This window comes from Amyelois transitella, chromosome 26 (genome assembly GCF_032362555.1).
Source record: "Amyelois transitella isolate CPQ chromosome 26, ilAmyTran1.1, whole genome shotgun sequence".
In the NCBI taxonomy this organism is placed as follows: Eukaryota; Metazoa; Arthropoda; class Insecta; order Lepidoptera; family Pyralidae; genus Amyelois; species Amyelois transitella.
The window spans coordinates 993,624-1,019,862 of record NC_083529.1 but is presented as its reverse complement, the minus strand read 5'-3'; the positions used below and the strand labels follow the sequence as shown (position 1 = coordinate 1,019,862).

At 35.9% G+C, this 26,239-nt stretch overlaps 1 protein-coding gene across 1 annotated transcript in view; it reads left to right on the top strand.

Moving 5' to 3' along the window:
* The first annotated feature begins 359 nt into the window (after positions 1-359).
* LOC106131721 (protein madd-4) overlaps positions 360-26,239 on the top strand; it is a 319,633-nt gene continuing 293,753 nt past the window's right edge. Inside the window, exon 1 of the mRNA XM_060951743.1 lies at positions 360-608. The gene's annotated coding sequence lies outside the window, so the exon portion shown is untranslated. The remainder of the gene's footprint in view (positions 609-26,239) is intronic.

Below are 26,239 nucleotides of genomic sequence, written 5' to 3'. Positions count from 1 at the left end.
ATTGGCGTTTTAATTCATTACAACAGAAAGTTGCCGTGTAAAATTGACGATAAAAACATAAATCCTTGTCAGAACTTCGTTATCCGCCCTTCAGCTCAAAATACTTTAAGCGACAATACCTCACAGTACTTTGTTGCAAAACGCTTTGAAATTTATAAAACAACGGCGTCCATTACGCGGAATGGTCGAACAAATTCGCCAATTAATTTAAAAATCTTAAAACGAGGTAAAAATCCATCTTTGTATGTACCTAAGGATATTTTTCGAAGGCTATAACGCAATGCGACGTAAGCCGTTTCGTTATAGGGCCGAAACCATGCGCAAAAGGCATTCGTGCGGCCCCTGCTGAGCGAGGAGGCTGCGTCGCGCGTGCAACGGAACGGTGTTCGTTTTTCGAATTTTTTTAAACTGAGCTTCGTCGGTGCGGTGTGAAATTTATTTTTTAATTTCAGTGTTCGAATTTTGAAGTGACAGTGTTTGAAGTGTTTTTAAAATTGGAAGTGTTCAGTGAATTATTATCTAATTTGAAGTGATTTTGACGATTTCTGATCGGGATTTGTCTTTTTAGTGTTGGTTTTGGCGTTATTCGGATAAAGCAGATTAAAAAGGTAGGTAACTAGATATTTTAACCGACGAGTCATTTAAACTATATCTATTTGTATTTTTTGAACGTAATATCATCATATTATTGTTGTAATAGTGCTTTCCAAATTAGATAAGCTTATTTAATTTTTAATAAATATGTATTAAAAATCTACGAAAAACGGCAAAAAAAATAAAAAGATTACGGTATTTTAAAAAGACGCGCTTGCCTAAATAACACATTTTAACGATTTTTTTTAATATAGGTATAGATATATTTCATCATGCGAAAACTGTAGACTCTCTGTTTTTCTAAGTCTTTTTTAAACATAAATACACATACATATCATATTATATGTAAAACCTTAATACAAGGTACATATGTACGTAGGCAATATAAAAAAGGGCTTAAACCTAGACCAACATTATTACATTTTGATAATTTGTCGAATCATTCCTGGCCATATAAAATAGAACCACTCAATTACTTTCTTGTGGAATGGAAAAATTATTATACACATAATTTCGCTTTCAATGCCAACGTATTTACGTAAATAAGATTTTCATGACATTTTTCAAAAGAAGTGAGAATAATATTATCTTAGTTTAAAATATAGTTGTTCCAATAAATACATACATATGGTCACGTCTATATCCCTTGCGGGGTAGACAGAGCCAACAATCTTGAAAAGACTGAATGGCCACTTTCAGCTATTTGGCTTAATGATAGAATTGAGATTCAAATAGTATGACAGGTTGCTAGCCCATCGCCTAAAAAAGAATCCCAAGTTTGTAAGCCTATCCCTTAGTCACCTTTTACGATATCCATGGGAAAGAGATGGAGTGGTCCTATTCTTTTTTGTATTGGTGCCAGGAACCATACGGCACTTTGTTCCATTAAAGTCCTCTAATTTTATTTTCAAAAGTAACATAGTTACGCCCTCTGCTCCGCTTGCGAATATAAAAAAAAAGAATAAAATTTTTATTTGCTTTTGATAAGAGTTTACAAAAGGTGTACACATTAAACATATTTAAAACGAAAAATCACTATTATTCCCGTTCCTGTGAAAATTTCGGGAAATCCTCACTCAGTGCATTCCTAGACCTAATGAAAAGAGTCAGAATGTAAATGAAGCGAAGGAAGTATGCGGAGATCGTGGCAAGTGGAAAGATGTAGTCTCTGCCTACCCCTCCGGGAAAGAGGCGTGATTTTATGTACTCGTATGTATATGCACTCCTAGACCACATAAAGAACCTACATGCCAAATTTCATGTCTCTAGACACAGCGGCTTTTGCTGTGTGTTGAGTTGTCAGTCAGTCATTGAATTTCTTCTTTTATGATATTAGATTTAGTTATTATACCTTGGATAGTCTAGTGATTCTGAGAAAAATATAGTTTTTTAAATTCCCACGGGTGTAGAAAACATAGAAAAAAGGGAATTTTTGGTAATTCCACGGGAACGGAAAAGGAAATATGGATGTTAGATTTTGCGAAATTCTACGTATCTATAAAGAACAATTAGTGCCGTGTGGTTTCGGGCACTTTATTATAGAACCACTCTATATCTTTCCCATCGATGTCGTAAAAGGCGACTAAGGGATAGTCTTATAATCTTGAGATTCCTCTTTTAGGCGATGGGTTAGCAACCTGTCACTATTTGAATCTCAATTCCATCATAACGCCTTACAGCTGGCCTTTTAGTCTTTTTAAGATTGTTGACTCTATCTACCCCGCAATGGATATATACGTGACTATATGTATGTATGTATGTAGAAAAAGTAATTCAAGGTATACCTATATCTTACATCTCGCATTAGATCTGGTTAAACAAAACATATTAATATTTATTGGGCGGCAAAAATCTCATATTAAATTATATGATGCCTCATGAGACGATCAGAGAGAAGATTTTTCAATAAAAAAATCATACGAGTTTCCCGGAAAAAATGTGCGATATTAAAAATAATATAATACGAGCGAGTAAAGATGAAAAGTAAACATATCTTAATTTTATTATGTACGCATTTGTAGAACGAATAACATATATACATACATATAGTCACATCTATATCCCTTACGGGGTAGACAGAGCCAATAGTCCCGAAAAGACTGAATGGCCACGTTCAGCTGCTCGACTTAATGATGGAATTGAGATCCAAATAGTGACAGGTTGCTAGCCCATCGCCTAAAAAAAGGATCGCAATTTTATAAGCTTATCCCTTAGTCGCCTTTTACGACATCCATGGGAAAGAGATGGAGTGGTCCTATTCTTTTTGTATTGGTGCCGGGAACGAACAACTTTTGTAAAAAGAGATCCAGTCCAATCGGTATCCTCCTTTTTTGAAGTCGGTTAAATTTCTGATACATAGGTACTCTTGAATGTAACAAACACTTTCCTGAAAACCGTAGCGAAATCGGTTCAGCGAAACGCGAGGTAATCGCGGACAAACATATATACATACTGGTCAAATTGAGAACCCACTATTTTTACTTTCAGTTGTATGACTTAATTATGGAATTGAGATTCAAATAGTGACAGGTTGCTAGCCTAAAGCCAAATTTACCCCTTCGAATTTCACAGTTGACTGAGTGATAAATGTATCTACCGCGTAGAGATAGCGGGTTCGAATCCCACGGCCTTAAATAAATCAATACTGCATCGAGATCTAAGATTGAGATTCGGTCATAGAATTAGGAATAATGTGAGACTGTAGAGTTACTGTGGTGTCGTGTGGGTACTTTTCTTTCTAATGGCCTGTCGTTAAAGATTACTAAGGGGTAGGCGTATAAACTTGGTATTCTTTTAGGTGATGGGCTAGCAACCTGCCACTATTTAAATCTCAATTCGAACAATTCGAGCCTTTTGAAGACTGTAGGCTTACCCGCAAAGGATAAAATCATATCGTACAAGTGAATAAGAAGTAAAGAATGTGTCGTCAGAATGTTTTGATAATGTACTAGCTGTGCTCGCGACTTCGTCCGCGTGGAATAGTTATTTTGGGCATCATTGAAGCCCTCAAGGATGAATAATTTTCCCCATTTTTTTCACATATTCCATTATTTCTTCACTCCTAATAGTTGCAGCGGGATATTATATAGCCTAAAGCCTTCCTCGATAAATGGTCGAACCAGTAGTTATTAATATTAGCGCGTTCAAACAAACAAACAAACAAACTCTTCAGCTTTATAATCATCAATTCTGAGAATTATTTTACAGCTTTAAAACTACTTTCGAAGCGGGACAGACATCATTCGTATAGCTTCAAATGCAATGAGGCATTTCTATTGTTTTATATTATTCCGATTTCTATGGATTTGATGTACGGAGACAGAGCTTAAGGAGCTTTTGTCTCGGGAGATTCGTTTTCGAGAAAAATGTATATATCTCTAAGAGCACTCTGTGTCATATACTGTATGGAAGTTTATTAAAATTTTCACTCGAAATTATAGAAAGTAATTCCAACATAATAATCTCAATCTCACTAATATTATAAATGCGAAAGTAAGTTTATTTGTTTGTTTGTTATCTCTTCACTGGTAATCTACTGAATAAAATTCTTCTTGAAATATTACTATAAGAAGGAAGGAAATATACAGAGATCGTGGCAAGTGGAAAGTAAAGGTAGTCTCTGCCTACCCCTCCGGGAAAGAGGCGTGATTTTATGTATGTATGTATATCACTATAATTTGGAGTATGGAGGAGGACATAGAGTTCTGTGTGCAGGTTTCTTCAAGATGTTTTCCCTCACCGTGTCAGCATCGGTAAGTATTCAAACTAATGTACATACATAACTTCGTAAATTGTCATCGACTTACCGATTCGACCAACGACGAACCGGTGAATTATTTTACAAAGGTTTTTTTTTCAACAAAATACGTACCTATAAATTTAATAATAACCTTTAAGTATATCATTACCTTAAGAAATGGACTTTACTAATTACTCGTATAATAATTTTTGTCAAACATTCATCAATTTTTTATTCGACGGACTACATTATGGGTTCTTAAAAAAAATGTTTCTATTAATTAGGAACTATGATGGCTTTGACCGTCTTTAAGCGTCGGGTGTTAAAATATACCAGTTTTGAACTCTTTTAAACTTTATAAAGTATTTACAATTGTGGTAGGTCATAATTACCATTTGTTAAACAAAGTTATCTCATTGTGATAATGTTATCTATGAAGTTACGTTTGAAACTCTTTGTCTTTTATGCAGGTGTTTAAATAAGTTGGGCATTTGTCTGTGGTTCAACCTGTTTTTCATGTTTTTAGTTGGCAAAAGATAATCTGAATCTAAGAAAATCTGAATTTTGTACATGCCTTATATTCCGTGATAAAAAGATTTCAGTTATAGATATTTTAAAAAAATCGCTTCTTACTTGGAAGTGTAACACAGATTAAAAATAAAAGGAAAATATTTTTTTTTTATGTGGCCAGTGTTAACCATTTTCTTTTTGTAAAAGAGGTTGATAAGATTTTTAATTCTAACTTTACTAAACGAAATTAAATAGCAATTATGTGTGAAGTAAATCTATGCATGTGTTTAAATTGATTTAAATAATAATTCCGTAGCCACGCGAGAACGTGTTAAATTGTCAACCATAGACAAACGGTCAGTTAAAAAACATAAAACACCTTTTTAATTTATTACCCGCGGTGGCACCGTTAAAATTAAGTCAACTGTGATTTTAAATTCAAGTTTGTTTATATATTGGCCATTTCTGTATAATTATTAAATAATATTTAATAGAGTGGTTGATTTATTAGTATATTTATATAGTTTTGTGTTTTGGAAACCTTGTGGTTTTGAGCAAAATTGGAAATAATGTGTTATCATTTTAATATAATTTTAAACTGTGCCTTGTGCAGTACGATTTCCTGCAATTTAGAATAGAGACACTCTATCTCTTTTCCATAAGTGTTGTGAAAGGCCACTAAGGGACTTTAGGCACATTCATCTAGTCAAGTATTTATCGACGTTATTGAACAAATACATAGTTTACGCCCGCGGCTCCGCCTGGTAAAACGAATAATCGAAAATCATAAAAAGGTATGTACGCGTTTAAAACCTGTCTAAATTACAATCATTTACATCTTGTTATTTATATCTTTAGATAAGTATACACTGTTTGTTCTCATTCTTTTTTTACGTTGATTCATGTGAACAGTGCCTTAGAGCGGGAAATGTATTGCGCATTTTATTCTACTCGTTACTGAAGAGAGTGGAAGGGCAATGCTATACAACAAGCTATGCTATGTCATTGTATTTTACTATAGGTACCTACTGAGTTACCAAAGGAATATTTTTTTTCTTAAATTGACTGTTTGCGTTTAGAAAGATGTACTATCTGGCAACTGGACTAATTACCCAAACGATGATTCTATATAAATATTTTTTTTTTAATATTTACGGAACAAATTACACTGATTGAGTTAGCCTCGAAGTAAGTTCGAAACTTGTGTTACGAGATACTAACTCAACGATACTATATTTTATAATAAATACTTAGATCAACATCCAAGACCCAGACCAAACAGAGAAAGTTCGTTTCTCATCATGCCCTGGCCGGGATTCGAACCCGGGGCCTCCGATGTCACAGACAAGCGTATTACCGCTGCACCACAGAGTCCGTAAATATAATATGTTAATATAATATGTCGATTAAGTGTATTTGTAAAAGTTTCGAAGGTCAAGAGGTAATAATTTCGTGTAAAAACTTAGATAACTAAAAACAAACATACACATATCACGCCTTTATACGAAGTAGACAAATAGACTAGAAATTGATTAATTTCAAAGAATAGATACCAAAGTATCACATAAAATGTCAACATGACTTATAATTGAATCTACTACCGTTTCCAAAGCGCAAATGAAGAAGAAGCGGTGGCGTAACAAGCGACTCTTACGAGTATCCGCGAGACTACTAGTGGATAACAATCCTTAACACATATTTCACTGCGTTCTTTCTCTAGTAAGGATTCATCCTTCGTTTAGAAAAATAGTGCATTCATTCAGACTATTGTTTGTAAAGAAAGCGTTAAATTCATCGCTTTTTGTAGATAGCGCTTAATTCACGCGGGCGAAGCTGCGGATACAAGCTAGTTAATTATATATCCGAAAATTTTCATATATATAATCACGTCTATATCCATTGGGGGGATAGACAGAGCCTTGAAAAGACTGAAAAGCCACGCTCAGCTGTTTGGCTTAATGATAGAATTGAGATTCAAATAGCGACAGGTTGCTAGCCCATCGCCTCAAAGAAGAATCACAAGTTTACAAGCCTAAAAGCCTTATAAGTCTGAAGATTTGTCATTTTGCTAAGAGTACTAAAATAAAATAGGATATCTCGAAATTCCGGCGGCTGCGCCAATAAGCGGTTTTTTTTGGTTTCGAGCGCGTATACTCAAGAAAACATTTATTTATAAGTTTTGTTTGCGTTAAAACCCGTGTAAATTCTGTAATAGCTGGTATCCATCGACGCAATACTTTCTACACTAATACCTTTACACACATAAAAATACAGTCATAAAAATTCTTGCCAACTAAACACTTTTGATCTTATAAAAAAAAACCCGTGTAAATTATAGTACATACATACATACATAAAATCACGCCTCTTTCCCGGAGTGGTAGGCAGAGACAATCTCTTTCCACTTGCCACGATCTCTGCATACTTCCTTCGCTTCATCCACATTCATAACTCTCTTCATGCAAGCTCGGCGGTTTCGGGTAGGTACTCTTGACCTGACCATTTACCAGGACGTCCTCAATTTGATCAAGATACGTTCGTCTAGGTCTTCCCACTCCGACATTCTGACTCCGACGAAATTATAGTAGGAGTGTGATTAAATTTAAGATGGTAGACTTTAACCCTCAAAAGGTGTTTAAGTCTTAGTTACCACTAATGACTTAGCACGGGTTTTGCGAGTTTTGTGTTTTGCGAGTAATAGCCGTAAATATCCTTTAACTACGCTTTGTAAATTAATGTTTACTTACAGTTGATAAATTACGTTATTATTCCCTTAAATTTGGTAGTTATTTCAAAGTGTGAACAGCGTGATAAGGGAATGTTGTGATGTGAAAGAAGATGTAGTTACAGGAATAGAAAAGGGTATGTTAAGATGGTTCGGTCATGCGGAGAGGATCAATGAAAGCAGGTTGACTAAGCAGATATACAAGGAGTGTGGAGGGAAAAGTCGGAGTGGGAAGGCTTAGATAAATGTATCTTGATCAAATTAAGGACGTCCTGGTAAGGGGTCAGGTCAAGGGTACCCGAAACCGCCGAGCTTGCATGAAGCGAAGGAAGTATGCAGAGATCGTGACAAGTGGAATGATGTAGTCTCTGCATACCCCTCCAGGAAAGAGGCGTGATTTTATGTAGGTATGTATGTATTTCAAAGTATTATATCTCAACTAATATAATAATTACAAAAGTAAGTTTATATGTTTGTTATTTTTTCATGGGTTTTATACTGAATTTAATCTTCTTGAAATATTACGTATTATATGATTAAAAGACTGAAGAAGGACATACCTTTCATCCTGGTAAAAACCGTAGTTCCCGTTGGAATTGCGACTAAATTTAATTATTTTGTATGTGACGCTAAATTCGGTCATTTCAAGACTGTTGGCTCTGTCCACCCCGCAGGTGATATATAAAATAAAATCGCGCGTGCAAGTCATAAAGTATCTATCCACTTTATTATAAATAAACTAGCTTTAACCCGAAGCTTCGCTCGCGCCATTAACAACAAGCAATGAATTTAACGCCACCTACAAAAAGCGACGATATAAGCACTACCTACAAAAAGCGACGAATTAAACGCCACCTGCAAAAAGCGATTAACGAAACAGACAGACGGACAGATAGATAGCGGAGGATTAGTTATAGGGTCCCGTTTTATCTTTTAGGTACGGACACATACATACATAAATAATCACGTCTATATCCCTTGCGGGGTAGACAGAGTCACAGTCTTGATAAGACTAATAGGCCATGTGTAGCTGTTTAGTTTAATGATAGAATTGAGATTTAAAATTGTAACAGGTGGCTGGTCCATCGCCTAAAAGTATACCAAGTTTATAAGCCTATCCCCTAGTCGCCTACGACATCCATGGGAACGAGATTGAGTGGCACTATTCTTTTTTGTTACTTTTTCACGCAAAAACTACTGAAACGATTACGATGAAATTTTGTATGTAGGTAGCTGAAGACTAACATATTGGCTACTTTTTATCCCAGAGTTCACGCGGGATTGATTCCACGCGAACGAAGTCGCGGGCGGCATTTTATTTATTTATATACTCTTGTATATACAAAATAATTAAAATTGCTTTTTGAACTGGGAAAAAGTGTTAAAACATACATAATATGTGCGTTTATTACTTCAGCACTCCGAAACGAAAGTGAGAGGAAATCGCGAAGTTAATCACTATGCCACGCCTACGGTAACGCTCGTCTGGGAATTATAGAGACTAGATGTGCCACAGGGTGTCTGAAAAAATACACTTACTTATCTTTATCCCTTACCGTAACTTACGTTACTTAAATAAAAAAATAATTTCTATCGTAGTGCATGTGCCGTGTGGTTCTCGGCACCGATAGAAAAAAGAACAGGACCACTCCATCTCTTCCCCATGGATATCGTAAAAGGCGACTAAGGGGTAAGCTTGTAAACTTGGGATTCTTCTTTTAGGCGATGGGCTAGCAACCTGTCACTTTTTGAAACTCAATTCTATCTTAAAGCCAAATAGCTGAACGTGGCCTATCAGTCTTTACAAGACTGTTGGCTCTGTCTACTCCGCAAGGGATATAGACGTGATTATATAAAATGTAAATGTATTTATTAAATAGAAAAGATGTCCTTTCCATACAATTTTGACCTCTATCGCGTGTCACAGAACAATTACAATTCTTTCTACGTACAATTTGACCATGAAACTTCTCTTAATAGTTTTCTAATGGCTGTTGGATATAACCACTGATTAGCGATTAGTTTCATTTCGTATTTAGCACTTGAAAATATATATCCCTCACGGGGTAGACGGAGCCTACGATCTTGAAAGACTGAGAGTCCACATTGGGCTGTTTGGTTTAATGATAGAATTGAGATTCAAATAGGTTGCTAGCCTGAAAGAGGATTCCCAACTTTATAAGCGTATCCCTTAGTCGCCTTTTACGACATCCATGGGAAAGAGGTGGAGTGGCCCTTTCCCTTTTTTTTATTCGTGCAGGTCTATTACTAAATACTACACGGCTCTTGAAATAATGAAACTTGGTACTTGAAATAATAAAATATTGACTTTTTTAAAATCATAGTTTTACCATTGATTAAGCTACCGTGAGAATGTAGCTGATATATAGGTTTAGTAATTTTGTTTTTCAAATCATACAGAACAATTTTGTAGCCGTTTTTATACTTTTATAATTAAACGCATAGTCTCGTGTTAAAAATTAAGAAACCCCGTGTTAAGTTAAAATATTTTGATAATAAAATTAATTTAAATTTTGCGATTCATTTAGCATACAAAAAATACTATAGATAATAAATTTCAATAAAACATTATTTTTACCAAGCGAAATAAAATATAAACAATGTTTCTTTTAAGTCTAATTTCTGAGGTATTTTTGTCTAGATTTACATAAATATATAAAAAACAGAAATTTTCTCTTCTTAACAATCAATCTAAAATAAAAATACAGACAAAAGAGATGAATGGAGGACGCTCCACTTAACTCCTCAGACAAGAGTTAGCTCTTAAATTTAAGAAGAAGAATAGTAAAACAATTGTTTACAAAAAGTAATTAATAGGATTGTTGATATTTTCAAATATATTAACTTTGTGAATAAGGGTTAAATTAAGTAACTGTTTATTGTGCAAACTATTCGAAAAGATGTCAAAGATATACTAATAAATTCCAACATTTTATCACAACGATTTTAATAGTAGAAAACCAATATAATGGCAATTAACCTTGTATAAAACGGCTCGGAGATAAAAGAAAACTAAAGATTTCTACTAAAGATAACGTTCACCAAACGTATTTGATCGTTTAAAATTCGAAAAGCCCGTCTCTTAACACAATAAAGTTAAATTTGGAACAGATTATTTTTGAATACATGCAAAATAATGTTGGTGTTGCCTTTACAATAAATTTGAATATTTACTATTTAATTCGATTTTCTTTAAAAGCCAATCAAAGGTGGCTATGAATGGTCTAGTTTTGAGCATTATCGGTCAATGTAGAATTCGGTTAGCATCAATAACATAAAGAATAATTAAATGCTCATGTTAATTATATGTCTGAATAAATTTAAATTTTTATGACATATTTTTCGCATCCAATTCGGCCATCGACCTCTAGTATCTACCTGGCTTTCTAGACTTGTAACAACTGGCTCTGTCTACCCCGTAAGGGGTAACGATAATTTGTATACGTTAATACTGTAATGTAGGCGTGTATCGTTTAAACTCTCTCCTCCTCTCTTCTCAAACCTCAATAAACACCAATTATGTTAGTGACTTTTATTGTAAACTTTGTTGTATTGACAAATAAAGATTTTACTTATTCATTCATATAGTCACGTGTATATCCCTTGCAGGGTAGACAGAGCCAGAAAACTGGAAAAACTGATTGGATAGATATACACGTCAACTTGATTATAGAATTGAGATTCAAATAGTGACAGGTTGCTAGACCATCGCCTAAAAAGAATGCAAGTTTATAAGCATATCCTTAAGTCACCTTTTACAACACCATATGAAAGAGACGGAGTGTTCATTTTGCTACAGCTTTAAAAATCAAAAATCGAGAGAACATGGATTCATTTTAGAACATGCAAATACATACATACATATGGTCACGTCTATATCCCTTGCGGGGTAGACAGAGCCAACAGTCTTGAAAAGACTGAATGGCCACTTTCAGCTTTTCATCATGAACATGGAAAATGGCGTTGAATCCAGCCTACAGCACAAATAGAGCAGTCAGTGGCAATAAATCTAAAGCAACAGTAATGATTGCGATCGATAAGACTTAGCACGCAACCTCAACGCTGAATTTGTAAACTGGAGCGTCAGATAGATAGGTACTGAGGCCGTATACTGATATAATTGGCCGTAACATCATATGCCGTGTGGGGAACCACACGGTATATGATGTTACGGCCAATACGGTTTTAAAAAAGTCAATATTTTATTATTTCAAGTACCAAGTTTCATTATTTCAAGAGCCGTGTAGTATTTAGTAATAGACCTGCACCAATACAAAAAATAATAGGACCACTCCATCTCTTTCCTTTGGATGTCGTAAAAGGCGACTTAGGGATAGGCTTACAAACTTGGGATTCTTTTTTAGGCGATGGGCTAGCAACCTGTCACTATTTGAATCTCAATTCTATCATTAAGCCAAATAGCTGAACGTGGCCGTCCAGACTTTTTAAGACTGTTGGCTCTGTCTACCCCGCAAGGGACATAGAGGTGACCATATGTATGTATGTATGTATGTATGTAACATAATTCTACTTCTTCCTCCTGGCTTTAGTCCCGCTCGCATCCTCGCCACTTTGGAGAGCAGACTGGGGGTATGCATTTGTCTGGTTGCGGATTTGAAAGGTTTCGTGGGTCAGATGGGAGTCGCTACGTGTAAAAACCTGACTCACCCAATCCAGGATCCATGGTCAAAGGCATACCCCGGGCTCCTCTCCAGAGGTGAGGATGCAACCGGGACTTAAGCCAGGTGGAAGAAGATACTCGTAATAAGCAAAACCAGAAGCAGCAGTTAATGTAACGGAAAAATGAGTTCAGTTTTAATAAAGATCCTAACGTCTAAAATGTACATTAAAATTATTTGCATATTCAATGTAGCGGAATACGCCCTTATTGTAAGGCTGTGTGTACATTACCTCATTAAACAAAAAATACTATTTTAACCATTAGTTGATTTTTTAACTACTTAGTATAGTCACCGGTTTCAATATCAAAATTTATTAAATTAACGCGACGAACGAACTCGCTGGCAACAGCTAATTGCAAATATGTAAATAAATTAAATACAATATTCGTGACCAATTTCATATCATATTACGAGTTTTATTAGCTTGTGAGTTGCGTCCTACGCAATGAATGAAATAATGTTCATCAAGATAAAGCAATTGCGACAATGCGTTGTAAAATTTCTTATCAGAGGATAAATTTTGACAGCTGAGAAGGAAATGGTGCGAATCTATACTAATATTATAAAGCTGAAGAGTTTGTTTGTTTGAACGCGCTAATCTCAGGAACTACAGGTTCGAATTGAAAACTCTTTTTGTGTTGAATAGACCATTTATGGAGGAAGGCTTATAACATCACGCTGCAACTATATGAAGCGAAGTAATAATGGAAAATGTGAAAAAAAAAACGGGGAAAATCACTCATCCTTGAGGTCTTCGATGACGCCCAAAATAACTATTCCACGCGGACGAAGTCGCGGGCACAGCTAGTAAGCTATAATGGTATAGGAAAAAAATCGTGGTAATTGGAAAGATAATATATTTTCTGCTTACCCCTCCGGGAAAGAGGCGACATTTTGTGTATGTTCGTTGTTAAAAATAATGAGATATTAAGACAGCGGACTGTTCGGCTTGTGGCGGCTACAGTGTAAACACATCTTTATGTTTAAAATATAATTTTACAGATTCTCTCTGAAATAAAGTTGAACGGTTATATCTTTGAGAACATTATCTCATTGTTACCGAATGAAAATTAATGTACTGTTTGAAAATGGATAAACTCGCTTAGCTTATACCAGGATAGTACTTGCGCGAGGAATCGGGTTTGCACGTCAAATGGCTTTATTTTATATTTCAAATTATATATAAATAAAAATTATTATAAAACTTATAAATTTACATAGTTACAACAAATAGTATATAGTTATAAAAGAAATAAATCATTTGCAATTGCGGTTCGCATCAAACAAGTCAGACTGACTTATTGACTGATATACAAACTCACAGTTCAAACCGCTTGGTTTAGAGATTTGAAACTAGTCATGTAGTCTCCTTATAGTGATCTGTGCACTTAGAAATAGATTTCCCAAAATTCCCACGGGAACGGAAATCACCGGAATTCTTGGTTACACGCGTGAGAATCCGCGGGAGTACTCTAGTTTAAGAACAAAATATTGATCCATAGTAAAATCTGTAGAGACTTCTACGAGACACAGTTACGACGTAGCCGCTACGAAAAATCGTAGCACATAGTTTAGATAAAATATCATTAAATTAAAAATTATTTCCTTTCGCAAAAAAAAAACACACTCTCACAAAACATTATCAGTTGAAGGTTAATTATTAACTAGCGTTTACCCGCAGATGCGTCCGCGCGGATTTAGCGCCACTTAAAAGCGCGATTTCGATTATAGAAAAGAAAGAAAGAGGCATGATTGATTATACGAGTATAATTTGTTAGACAATTACGACAAGAGGTGAAAAGCAACCTTAAACTTTCCTTTTATAGTTGGGTTAAAAACTCTCTGGCTTACGAGTCTTTTCGTGACTGTTGGTTCTGTCTTCCCCGCAAGGGATATAGACGTGATGAGATATATGTATGTAAAATATATGACAATTATTAAGTAATATAATAGAATGTGGGTAAAAAATTTTGTTTAAAAAAAACTCTCCTAGTTAATATACGTAACCTTCCTTTTGTAAGTAGGTTAAAACCTATGAAACGGGCTTGCTTATTTCCATCCCCCACGTAGACCAAGGTCTTAGCTTGACCGACATAAATATAAGCTAATACGAATCAATAACTAGTTTATTATTTATACCGTTTAAAGTAGACTTGGAATAAAAGTGCGTGGTGATTTAAAAATAAAAGGCAAGTGCGAGTCTGAAATGTGTCCATTCCATTCGTATTAACTCAGTGGCGACATCTCTACGTCACAAGTCACAACAGCCAATCGTGCGACGCTATCAGCCAATTAACAGACGAGTCTAAATCGCGCAAGCAAAGATTTCACGGATTGGAGCATATATACGACCTCCGACACAACATCGTCTGTCGCGCGGTTCCCCAGGCATAACATCTAGCCTGGCGGAAGATCTAGCCTTTGGTGGCGGTCGAGCCCGAATTATCGCTCCCGCCATTACACTTTCGAATTTATTAGCTGTGCCCGCGACTTCGTCCGCGTGAAATGGGTATTTTGGGCATCATTGAAGCCCTCAAGGATGAATAACTTTTCCGTTTTTTTCCAAATTTTCCATTATTTCTTCGCTCCTGATAGTTGCAGCGTCTTATCCCTTAGTCGCGTCTTACGACATCCATGGGTAATGAGACGAAGTGGCCCTATTCTTTTTTATATTGGGGCCGGGCACCACACGACTGTTATTTATATAATTCTAAATTTAAATTTTTAGTGTCAAACTCGAAAAGTTCTTTTAGCAGGAAGGCTCAGTGCTTAAATATTATAATAACATCTCTCAGAATTGAAGCATTTTTAGCGCTAACAACTCGGCTATAACCCGTTGATCGCATGAAATAATGTGAAACTGAATTTTCCGTACAGTGGTTTTGTGAGCGAATAAAAGTTTTCTCATTTCGACCGCCGCCGCTTCGGAACTCTGCGACTTTCAGCTGTGAAAAATGATAGTGTATTAAAAATTCTACTATTTAGCCTGTTAAATTGGCATAGTCAAGACTCTTATCCATACTAATTATAAACGTTACATAATACTTTTAAAAAATATGAAGATAATACAATTGATTCCTTAATGTTTTCCCCATGAATGTCGTTAAAGGTGACTAAGGGATAGGTCTATAAACTTGGAATTCTTCATTTAGGCGATGGGCTAGCGACCTGTCACTATTTGAATCTCAATTCTATCATTAAGCCAAACAGCTGAACGTGGCCTATCAGTTTTTTCAAGACTGTTGACTCTGTCTACCCCGCAAGAGATATAAACGTGTTATATGTATTTATGTAATGTCGTAAAAGGTGACTAAGGGATATGCTTATAAACTTGGGATTCTTCTTCTAGCAACCTGTCACTATTTGAATGATATAATTGAGATTCAAATACATTTAAACATGGCCAATCAGTCTTTTCAAGACTGTGCTCTGTCTGCCCCGCGAGGGATGTAGACGTGAATATATGTATTTAATGATTGAACCGATTACTAAATATTCGTGTATTCATACTAACATCAAGGGTCAAAGATTATCGCCCAAGGAAACCAAGGCTTATTAATATGTATCATGGCAACCCGACTCGATTGAGATAAGATATCGATTGAAACTTAAGTCGTTATGTAACTCATTTTGTAATCGAATTGACTCGTTATTGTTGAATTAATGAGTTTGTTGTTTTTGACATGTCCATAGATATCTTTGAATATCAATTATATCGTTAAACTTTTTTTTTTAAATCAATTAATACATATCCCGTGTGGTTCCCGGCACCAATACAAAAAACAAATAGGACCACTCCATCTCTTTCCCATGGATGTCGTAAAAGGCGACTATGGGATAGGCTTACAAACTTGGGATTTGTTTTTAGGCGACGGGCTAGCAACTTGTCACTATTTGAATCTCGAAGACTTAGCTCCGTTATACCGTGATGTTATATAGCCTAAAGCCTTCCTCGATAAATGGTCTATTCAATGCAAAAAGAATTTTTCAATTCGAACCAATAGTTCCTGAGATTAGCGCGTTCAAACAAACAAACAAAATCTTCAGCTTTATAATATTAGTATAGATGGGAAAGAAGCGAACGAAGTGTGGAGGGATAGTGGGAAGTCGAAGGATATAGTCTCTGTTCCCGGCGATTTAGACCCTATCTCATTTCTATGGATATCTTAAAAAGCGACTAAGGCTTAAAATTTGAGATTCTTTATTTAGGCAAGATATGAAAAGCCGTCAGTGTGACCCCACGTCACTAACTCACCTGCGGTAAGTTGGTAAATATTTGTTCGCTTTGTGCCACGGTCTTGTGGTCGCTCTGAATTGGGATCCAAGTGAGCTGGTGGCGTACAAGGGATGCTGGTAGGATTACACGATGGATTAACGTGTAGCCTTCGATGTCAGAGTGTGGGGTTTAATTTGGTAGAAAATATGATATTCAAATATATGCCGTGTGGTTCCCGGCACCAATACAAAAAAGGATAGGACCACTCCATCTTTTTCCCATGGATGTCGTAAAAGGCGATGGGCTAGCAACCTGTCACTATTTGAATCTCAATTCTATCATTAAGCCAAATAGCTGAACGTGGTCATTCAGTCTTTTCATGTCTGTTGGCTCTGTCTACGCCGCAAGGGACATAGACTTGACCATATGTATGTATGTATGATATTCAAATTCAGATTCAAATTCTAAATTTTTATTCATTTTCATAGGATACTATCATATCGCTTAATAATTGTCAAATCTTTTGGTTTGACAATATTGGTTGACGTCAAATAAATAACTTAAAACTAAGTTTACCTACTGCCACTTCCAAGGCGTCAGTGCAGAAGGAGCGGTAGCAAACTGAACTGCAGCATTTTCTTCAACAACGTCAACTTTATACACATCATTTATTTATATATTTATGTACAACAAGGTAAAAAAGAGTAAAACTCAAAATAAAGAGATATTCAGTACAAGGGCACTACATATTTCTAGAGAAATTTCTTCCAGCAGGCCCACGACAGGAAAGTGTAAAGAAAAGCATTGGCTTGTGTACATAATAAATTCTAAATGAGTGTGCACCTTTAGTCGCCTTTTATTATATCCGTGGGAAAGAGATGGAGTAGTCCTTTTCTTAAATGCCGGGAACCACTTATCACTGCGTCTCTTTTCCTTGTGTTTATTAAGAGGCTGCATCTTACGAAGAAAAATTACCTCTATAGATAAATAAACATTACAATGGTCAATTTAAAAAACGAAATAATCTCGAATGTGCAATACATTTGAGTGCGAAATGAGACATCAAATAACAAAAAGACAAATAAATCTGTTGCATAGAGTTATATTCAAGGAACCGACAACTTTACAAAAAAAAAAAACAAATTATATTTTTACTTCACGAATACTTGTAAAATTATCATTACTGGCATTGACATAATGCTATTTAGTCAGTACGGTGATCTTAAAGTAATTACTACTCGTACTAACAATAATTTATAATACAGTACGAAAAATTGTTACATTTACAAATTCAGTTAGAGAAAATCTTTACAAATTTGCTAAAGGAGTAATATTGTAGATTTCATTTCACGCGAAAGTATCTTCTTAGATAAGCAAAAAAAATTATTACTTTACGATTTAATGTAAAAAATCATATATATACTATAAACGAAAAATTTGAAGTGACATGACTCGTATTAAATAAACTTATCTTTTTTTAACAAATTATTTAGCGATTTAGTAGGCAGTCCGCCATTTTGGAAGGATAACTGAGTAAGGCTATAGTGCTGTTATAAAACTTACGCTTATTAAAAAATATACCAAATATTGCATGGCTTCTCTAGAAGAAACAGCTTTGTATATTGCGAAATTTACGAATATGATTAAACAAAAAAAGACGGCCTCTGTGGCGCAACGGTTGTACGCTTGTCTGTGACACCGAAGGTCCAGGGTTCGAATCCCGGTTACGGTATGATAAGAAATGAACTTTCTCTGATTGGCCTGAGTCTTAGATGTTTATCTATAGGAGTATTTGCTATAAAATATAGTATCGTTAAGTTAATATCTCGTAACACAAGTCTCGAACTTACTTCGAGGCTAACTCAGTCTGTGTAATTTGTCCCGTATATATTTATTTATTATTTATGATTCAGCAAAAAAATAAATCCAATTTGTAATGTAATTAAATGTAATGGCATCTCTAGTAACTGATCACATAGTGCCTCAATAATCCCATGGCAAACCAAGCTTTGCTTAATACCAGGATGAGGTGCTTTTAACAAAAGGAATTCCATTCATCCAGCACCTGGTACGTCGGAGTATAAATAATCCCTCATCACAGCCGATAAAGTTACGATTGGGGTATGGCTCCAGTGTAAGCGGGATGGTAGTAGCTAGAAATAAATGAATACGAAAAAATCACGTTCATGTATCACCTTTTTATCTCTTACTCTCTTACGGGATGACAGAGCCAACAGTCTCCAAAAGGCTGAAAAGTCAAGTTCACCTGGATGGTTTAATGATGAAATTTATATTAGAGGCCGGTCCCAAGACCATCGCCTAAAAAAAAATTTCATCGCCTTTTCCTTCAAAAATCAAACATATTAGTAATTTTTTATCCGAACAAATTTGTGTGTGTTTTTTGACCTTGTTAATTCTTAATTCTAGATTTCATAACACTATAAGAACAGCGTTTTATTGTTCTATAAATTCTCAAAGTTCTCTGTCAGACCCAATGGTTGACTGGTAGATAATGCTTCTAGCATTAAGTCCGCCAATTGTGTTATTATACATTTGTATTTGTATAATGAAGTTTAAATAAATAAATAAATATATAAAAATATAATGTAAGAATTTGAGTTCTTGATAGTAATAAAACTCTAATAAAATATACATCAGTGACAAATATACTTGTAGAAATAAAGCGTTGCTTACAAGCAGAGTTACCTACCACTTCAGATAAACTTTGCACGGGAAGGGTGGGGCGGTATTTCGAGCGAAATAACCGTGATAATAGCAAATTCATACTACTTTTAACATTGAAGAATTTTCGCAAGACTTTCACAGATATAAGTAAGTCAATTTCATGGTTTTGTCTGTGCCTGTGCCTACCTTACTATAATTTGTCAAGTTGTTGTTGGTTTGTTAAGAGAAAATTTGTATTTTCTCTTTACATTAAAATAAGATTTATTTGGTAGTAAAAGCAAAGGAAGTATGCACAAAGCGAAGGAAGTATGCAGATATTGTAGCAAGTGGAATGATGTAGTCTCTGCCTACCCCTGCGGGAAAGAGGCGTGTTCTTATGTTGTGTTATGTTATGGTATGGTAGTATAAATATGGATGCACAAGATAAATTGTGAGGTGTATTTTTAAAAAATATTTATGAAATAATAAAAACTTAAGTATTAGACTGACAAAATGAGAATATTACATTTCTAAACTAAACTAATAAAGAATCTACTTAATTAAAATAAAGTGAAATCCCTAAATTACAAACTAAAAAAAAATTGTTTAAATTTAGACCCCTTGGTAGGGTTCCTATCACACAGGCAGCATTCCCGCGCTGTATTGCAATAGCAATACATACATACATATAATCACGTCTATATCCCTTGCGGGGTAGACAGAACCAACAGTCTTGTAAAGACTGATAGGCCACGTTCAGCTATTTGGCTTTTAGATAGAATTGAGATTCAAATAGTGACAGGTTGCTAGCCCATCGTCTAAAAGAAGAATCCCAAGTTTATAAGCCCACCCCTTAGTCGCCTTTTACGACATCCATGGGAGAGAGATGGAGTGGTCTTATTTTTTTTTCTATTGGTGCCGGGAACCACACGGCACTACGCTGTGCAATTCTCTCTAATAAGCCATACATATGAATATTGTAAATGTGGCAATGTTTTTCAAAAGACTGTTGACTTTGTCTACTCCGTAAGGGATATAGACATGATTGTACGTATAATTTTCATATAAACACACACAAATTTAAACGCTACAAGTTAGGCGCTACGTACTCAAACGAGTTCCCAACTTGCCTCATATAAGAGGCTTTCTTCAGAAAATTTTCATATAACTTTAGTAGCAATAAGTGTGTCTAAGCGCATACGGGATGTGGAAGCGATCCCGGTGATTTTATTACAGGATCGGGAATAAAGAGTTTTATTAATAGCCGTGCGAGAATATTCTTGTGTCTTTTTTTTACACAGTTACCTTTTTAAGTTGCGTAATATACGGGCCGTGTGGTTCCCGGCACCAATAGAAAAAAGAATAGGATCACTCCATCTCTCTCGCATGGATGTCATAAAAGGCGACTGAGGGATAGGCTTGTAAACTTGGGATTCTTTTAGGCGATGGGCTAGCAACCTGTCACTATTTGGATCTCAATTCTATCATTAAGCCAAGTAGCTGAACGTGGCCATTCAGTTTTATCAAGACTGTTGGCTCTGTCTACCCCGCAAGGGATATAGACGTGACCATATGTATGTATGTACGTATTAATAGCCGAGTGAGAATATTCTTATGTCTTTTTTATCACAATCACCTTTTTAAGTTGCGTATATACGGACCAACTCCACAGATTGAAAGAACACGTTTAGCTGTATGTTATGTCTGTTAACTTACTAAATGATACAATCAGAATTCCTTTCTCAGTTCTTCTTTAATAAATTAAAATAATACATCTTTATGCTACTTGTAGCTCGAGTTCCCTTTTTTCAAAAGACACCGAAAAACGCGGCTAACTCAAACGTCAGAAAAAGCCACAATCAGTATTGCCAACACATGACAATAAAATACTATTTTTTAAAATGTTAACATGTTTTTATCATTGTATCGAGATTCAAACAGTGACAGATTGCTTACAAAAAGATCTCAAGTTCAGTAGCTATTTTCTTGATTGACAGCTAAACGTGTCTTTGAAGACTGTTGGCTCTGTTTACCTCGTAAGGGAGCATCGGTTGGTTATCAAACTAATGTACATGACTTCGAAAATAGTCTTATTATCGATGCCTTAATGCGCAATCGCTTATAACCAGGCACCATACCGATTCGACCATTGACGTTCTGAAAAAAAACATACATACATACATACCTACATAAAATCACGCCTCTTTCCCGGAGGGGTAGGCAGAGACTACCTCTTTCCACTTGCCACGATCTCTGCATACTTCCTTCGCTTCATCCACATTCATAACTCTCTTCATGCAAGCTCGGCGGTTTCGGGTACTTTTGACCTGACCCTTTACCAGGACGTCCGTAATTTGTCTGATAAAAAAAAGAACTTAATACCGTTGGTTAAATACACAAAGTGGAATTCCTATTGCCCTCTGACTGAGTTGCATAAAGACCCAAGTATCCGCTCGGATCAAAGCATTCCCGAAATTGGGGGGAACCTCACAACTCCAGTTAGACTAAATTAATGTTCCATTTGGAGTAGGTCCGGTTGGTGGACATAGATAATTGAAGAAATAGATCACTGAAGTTTGACTCCACATAAAGATTTCTGTGTTGCAATGGTTGACTGGTAGATAATGCTTCTAGCATTAAGTCCGCCAATTGTGCTATACATTTATATTTTGTGCATTCTTAGTTTAGTTTAATAAATAAATAAAAAGAATACGACCACTCCATCTCGTCCCCATGGATGTCGTAAAAGGCGACTAAGGGATAGGCTTATAAACTTGGATCCTTCTTTAAGGCGATGGGCTAGCAACCTGTCACTATTTGAATCTCAATTCTATCATTGAGCCAGACAGCTGAACGTGACCTATCAGATTTTTCAAGACTGTTGGTTCTGTTAACCCAGCATAGATATATATGTGTCCACTTTATTTTATTTAAACATTTATTTATCTTGCTCTGCGCCAAAGCCAATCTTCTGTTTGGTTTCCTTCCACCCAAAGGTTGACTGGAAGAGATTGCATTAGCGATAAGTCCGCCTTTGTTCCATCTCTGTATATCTGCTTTGTGCTGTTTTGTATGGTTTACTCTTATGGTGCAATAAAGAGTTTTATCTATCTATCTATCTATCATAGTATATGAACGTGATTATATATATGTATATATGAATGTATTTCGCTACCGTGGGAGTTCCGGTAAAATAGTAACAGGCGACCTATGCGTTGTCTATTTTTAAGTAGGTCTGCGAGATAAGGTCAGCAAATGTTATAAGTTCGGACATCGCTTATGTAATTTGCATCCATAATAGCTTAGTAGGGTTAATGCTATTCTGTAAACTGATTTGAAGTAAGAATTCAGTTACACAAATAATCACGTCTTTATCCTGGCGTGGTAGACAGTATAAATACAACCCTCATATTGACTTCTGCCGTGTAGTTCCCGAAACTTCAAAATAGGATCACTCAACCACTTACCTATGGATGCTGTAAAAGACGGCTAATGATATAGGTACAATTATCTAGTGCAACTTTTAGCATGATCGGATCTGAAAACGCGGCCCTTCAGTCTTTGTAGGCTCTGTCTACCCCGTAAGGGATAAAGATATGATTACATGTATGTTTGCTAACATACACATATAAAACACGTCTTACCGTTACGGGGTAGGCAAAGGCCACACGCTGAAGTAAGCTTTAAAATAGTGACAGGTTACCCTATCGCCTAAAAGCTCAAGTTTAAATTTACTTAGCTTGACTGTCTTTTACAATGTTAACAGGTATTTCACACAAACATAATAGTTATCACAAAGAATTTCGTTACTGTAATAAAAAATATACTATACATAAAATCACGACTTTTTCCTGGAGTGGTAGGCAGAGACTACATTTTTCCACTTGCCACGATCTCTGCATACTTCTTTCGCTTCATTCACATTCATAACTCTCTTAATGCAAGCTCGGCGGTTTCGGGTTGACCTGACCCTTATCCAGGACGTCCTTAATTTGATCAAGATACGTTCGTCTATGTCTAAACTATCAAAACTAAAAAAAATCTCTGACGTAAATTAGATAATAAAAAAAATGACGTGAAAATCCTGGCAAAAGCCAAAAGGCTTGCATAGTCAGTGTCATTAGAATGTTACAAAAATGTTATCTTAGAAGATCCTATGCTTTACATGACAAAGTGAAGCATAAGGCTTATAATGACGTAATAAGGCCGAGACCACACTGAAATAAAATAAACATAACTTAGCTACGGTGCTAAAATAATCACGTGTGATACATACATATATACATAAAGTCACGTCCATATCCCTTACGGGGTAGACAGAGCCAATAGTCCCGAAAAGACTGAACGGCCACGTTCAGCTACTTAATTTTAATAATAATGGAATTGAGATCCAAATAGTGACAGGTTGCTAGCCTATCGCCTTGACCATCACGTGTGATATGTGTAGGTAATAGGCGACTAAGGGAAATGCTTATAAACTTAGGAATCTTGTAGGTAATGGGCTAACAGCAAACTTGTAGAGATCAATTTAAACGCCACCTACAATAAGAATTTAGCGCTTTGGCGAAGCTGGGATAAAAGGTAGTATACTTAAGAACTTAATATACTCGTACCTATGTATGTTATCAAAAGATCCTGTCAGACGCCTTGTTTCTCTGAAGGATAGGAAGTACCATTCATACATACATATGGTCAAATCTATAATTGCTACGTTCAGCTGTTTGGCTTAATGATAGAATTGAGATTCAAATAGTGACAGGTTGCAATAATCCCATGTTTGTAAGCCTATCCCTTAGTCGCCTTTTACGACATCCATGGGAAAGAGATGGAGGGGTCCTATTCTTTTTCGTATTGGTACCGGGAACCACACGGCACTATACATGTATGTTATCAAAAGATCCTGTCAAGACGCCCCGTTTCTCGGAAGGATAGGAAGTACCTTTTGTAGTTTAAGCCTTAAAGCATTTAATATTAAAAAGGTGTGAACATTCTCGTACATGTTTCATTCTTAGTTTAACGTGTATGATTGAGTCAGACAAGTATACTTTCAGTATTCATTGAAAGTAATAAAGAGTTGGTATTACAATGAACTAGTTTTATATGGCCCCTTTGGCGCAGCGGTGGTGCGCTTGGCTGTGACGCCGGAGGTCCCAGGTTCGAATCCCGGCCAGGGCATGATGAGAAACGAACTTTCTCTGATTGGCCTGGGTTTTGTATGTTTGTCTATTTAAGTATTTATTATGAAATATAGTATCGTTGAGTTAGTATCTCGTGACAGATATCTCGAACTTACTTCGAGGCTAACTCAATCAGTGTATTTTGTCCCGTATATATTTATTTAGCTTTTGCCTGAGAGTTTCACGAAATTGCTTTGACGTTTCATATTCTTATTGCTTAATTCAATATGTGTGTATGCATTATATAATAACGTCTACATCCCTTACGGGTAGGCACAGCTGACAGTCCTGAAAAGACTGAAAATCCACGCTCAACTGCAGTATTGCTTAGTGTTGAAATTGAGATTAAAATATTGAGGTTGGCAGCCCATCGCCTAAAGAAAGATTCGTAAATTTATGAGCCTATACATTAGTCAGCTATTGCGATTCATAAGAAAGAGAAGGAGTGTTTTTTTCTTTTTCTATCGATGCCGGGTCATGGGATCGGGTCAAGGGATGCCGGTTCACATTATTTTAAAATAGTGTGAACTGTAACTAATTAGAATCCCGTTAAATATTTAGATTAAAAAAAACCTTTTATATCTTTAGTATTTAGCTTGTTATTAAGTATGCCCTGTGGTTCCCGGCACCAATACAAAAAAGAATAGGACCACTCTATCTCTTTCCCATGGATGTCGTAAAAGACGACTAAGGGATAGGCTTACAAACTTGAGATTCTTTTTTAGGCGATGGGCCAGCAACCTGTCACTAGTTGAATCACAATTCTATCATTAAGCCAAATAGCTGAACGTGGCCATTTAGTCTTTCAAGACTGTTGGCTCTGTCTACCCCGCAAGGGATATAGACGTGACCATATGTATGTATGTTATATCTTTACCGTTAACATCGTCACTCCTTATGATACTGTGCCGTTGTTCAGTCGAAAAGAGTCATCAAAGCTCAACATCATTTGTAAAATTCAGTGTCATGTACATAATTTGAGCACAATGTACTAACTGGAGTACAAAAACTGAAATATTGCTGGCTGGGTGGTTAGGAGTACATTCGCCCCTCGCAGAATGACTCAGCGTTGGTAAAGGTGTGGTCTCTGTGAATTGAATAATAAATATAAATAAAATATCGTTTATTTCCTCAATTAACAAAGTTGCCGTGTGGTTCACGGCACCATTACAAAAAAGAATAGGACCACTCCACGGATCCCACGGATGTCGTAAAAGGCGACTAAGGGATAGGCTTATAAACTTGGGATTCCTCTTTTAGGCGATGGGCTAGCAACCTGTCACTATTTGAATCTCAATTCTATCTTAAAGCCAAATAGCTGAACGTGGCCTATCAGTCTTTACAAGACTGTTGGCTCTGTCTACCCCGCAAGGGATATAGACGTGATTGTATGTATGTGTATTAACAAAGATTGAACACGGTTTCTCAATGCTAGTACTCAGCTAAGTTGGCACGTTACATCAATCTTTGAGGAAAGGCTAGTTCCTGAAATAGGGTCTTGCGAACAGGTAGCTAGGCCTCCCCCTAGGATATAAGTATATTATAATTAAAAATAACATCTTCATATAGTCACGTCTACATCCCTTGGGGGATGGACAGAGCCAACAGTCTTGAAGACTGATAGGCCACGTTCAGCTTGGTGGTAGAATCGAAATTTAAAATAGTGACAAGTTGCTAGCCTATCGCCTAAAAGACGAAACCCAAGTTTATATGCCTATCCTTAAGTCGCCTTTAACGACATATATAGGAAAGAGATGGAGTGGTTCTATTCTTTTTTATATTGGTGCCTAGAACCACACGGCACTTATTTATACATTTATGTACATTAACGAAAAAAAATATAACTAGAATTTAGACTAAGGGCAAATTAACACTAATGTATTTCTATAGATTTTGTATTCTTATGTATTT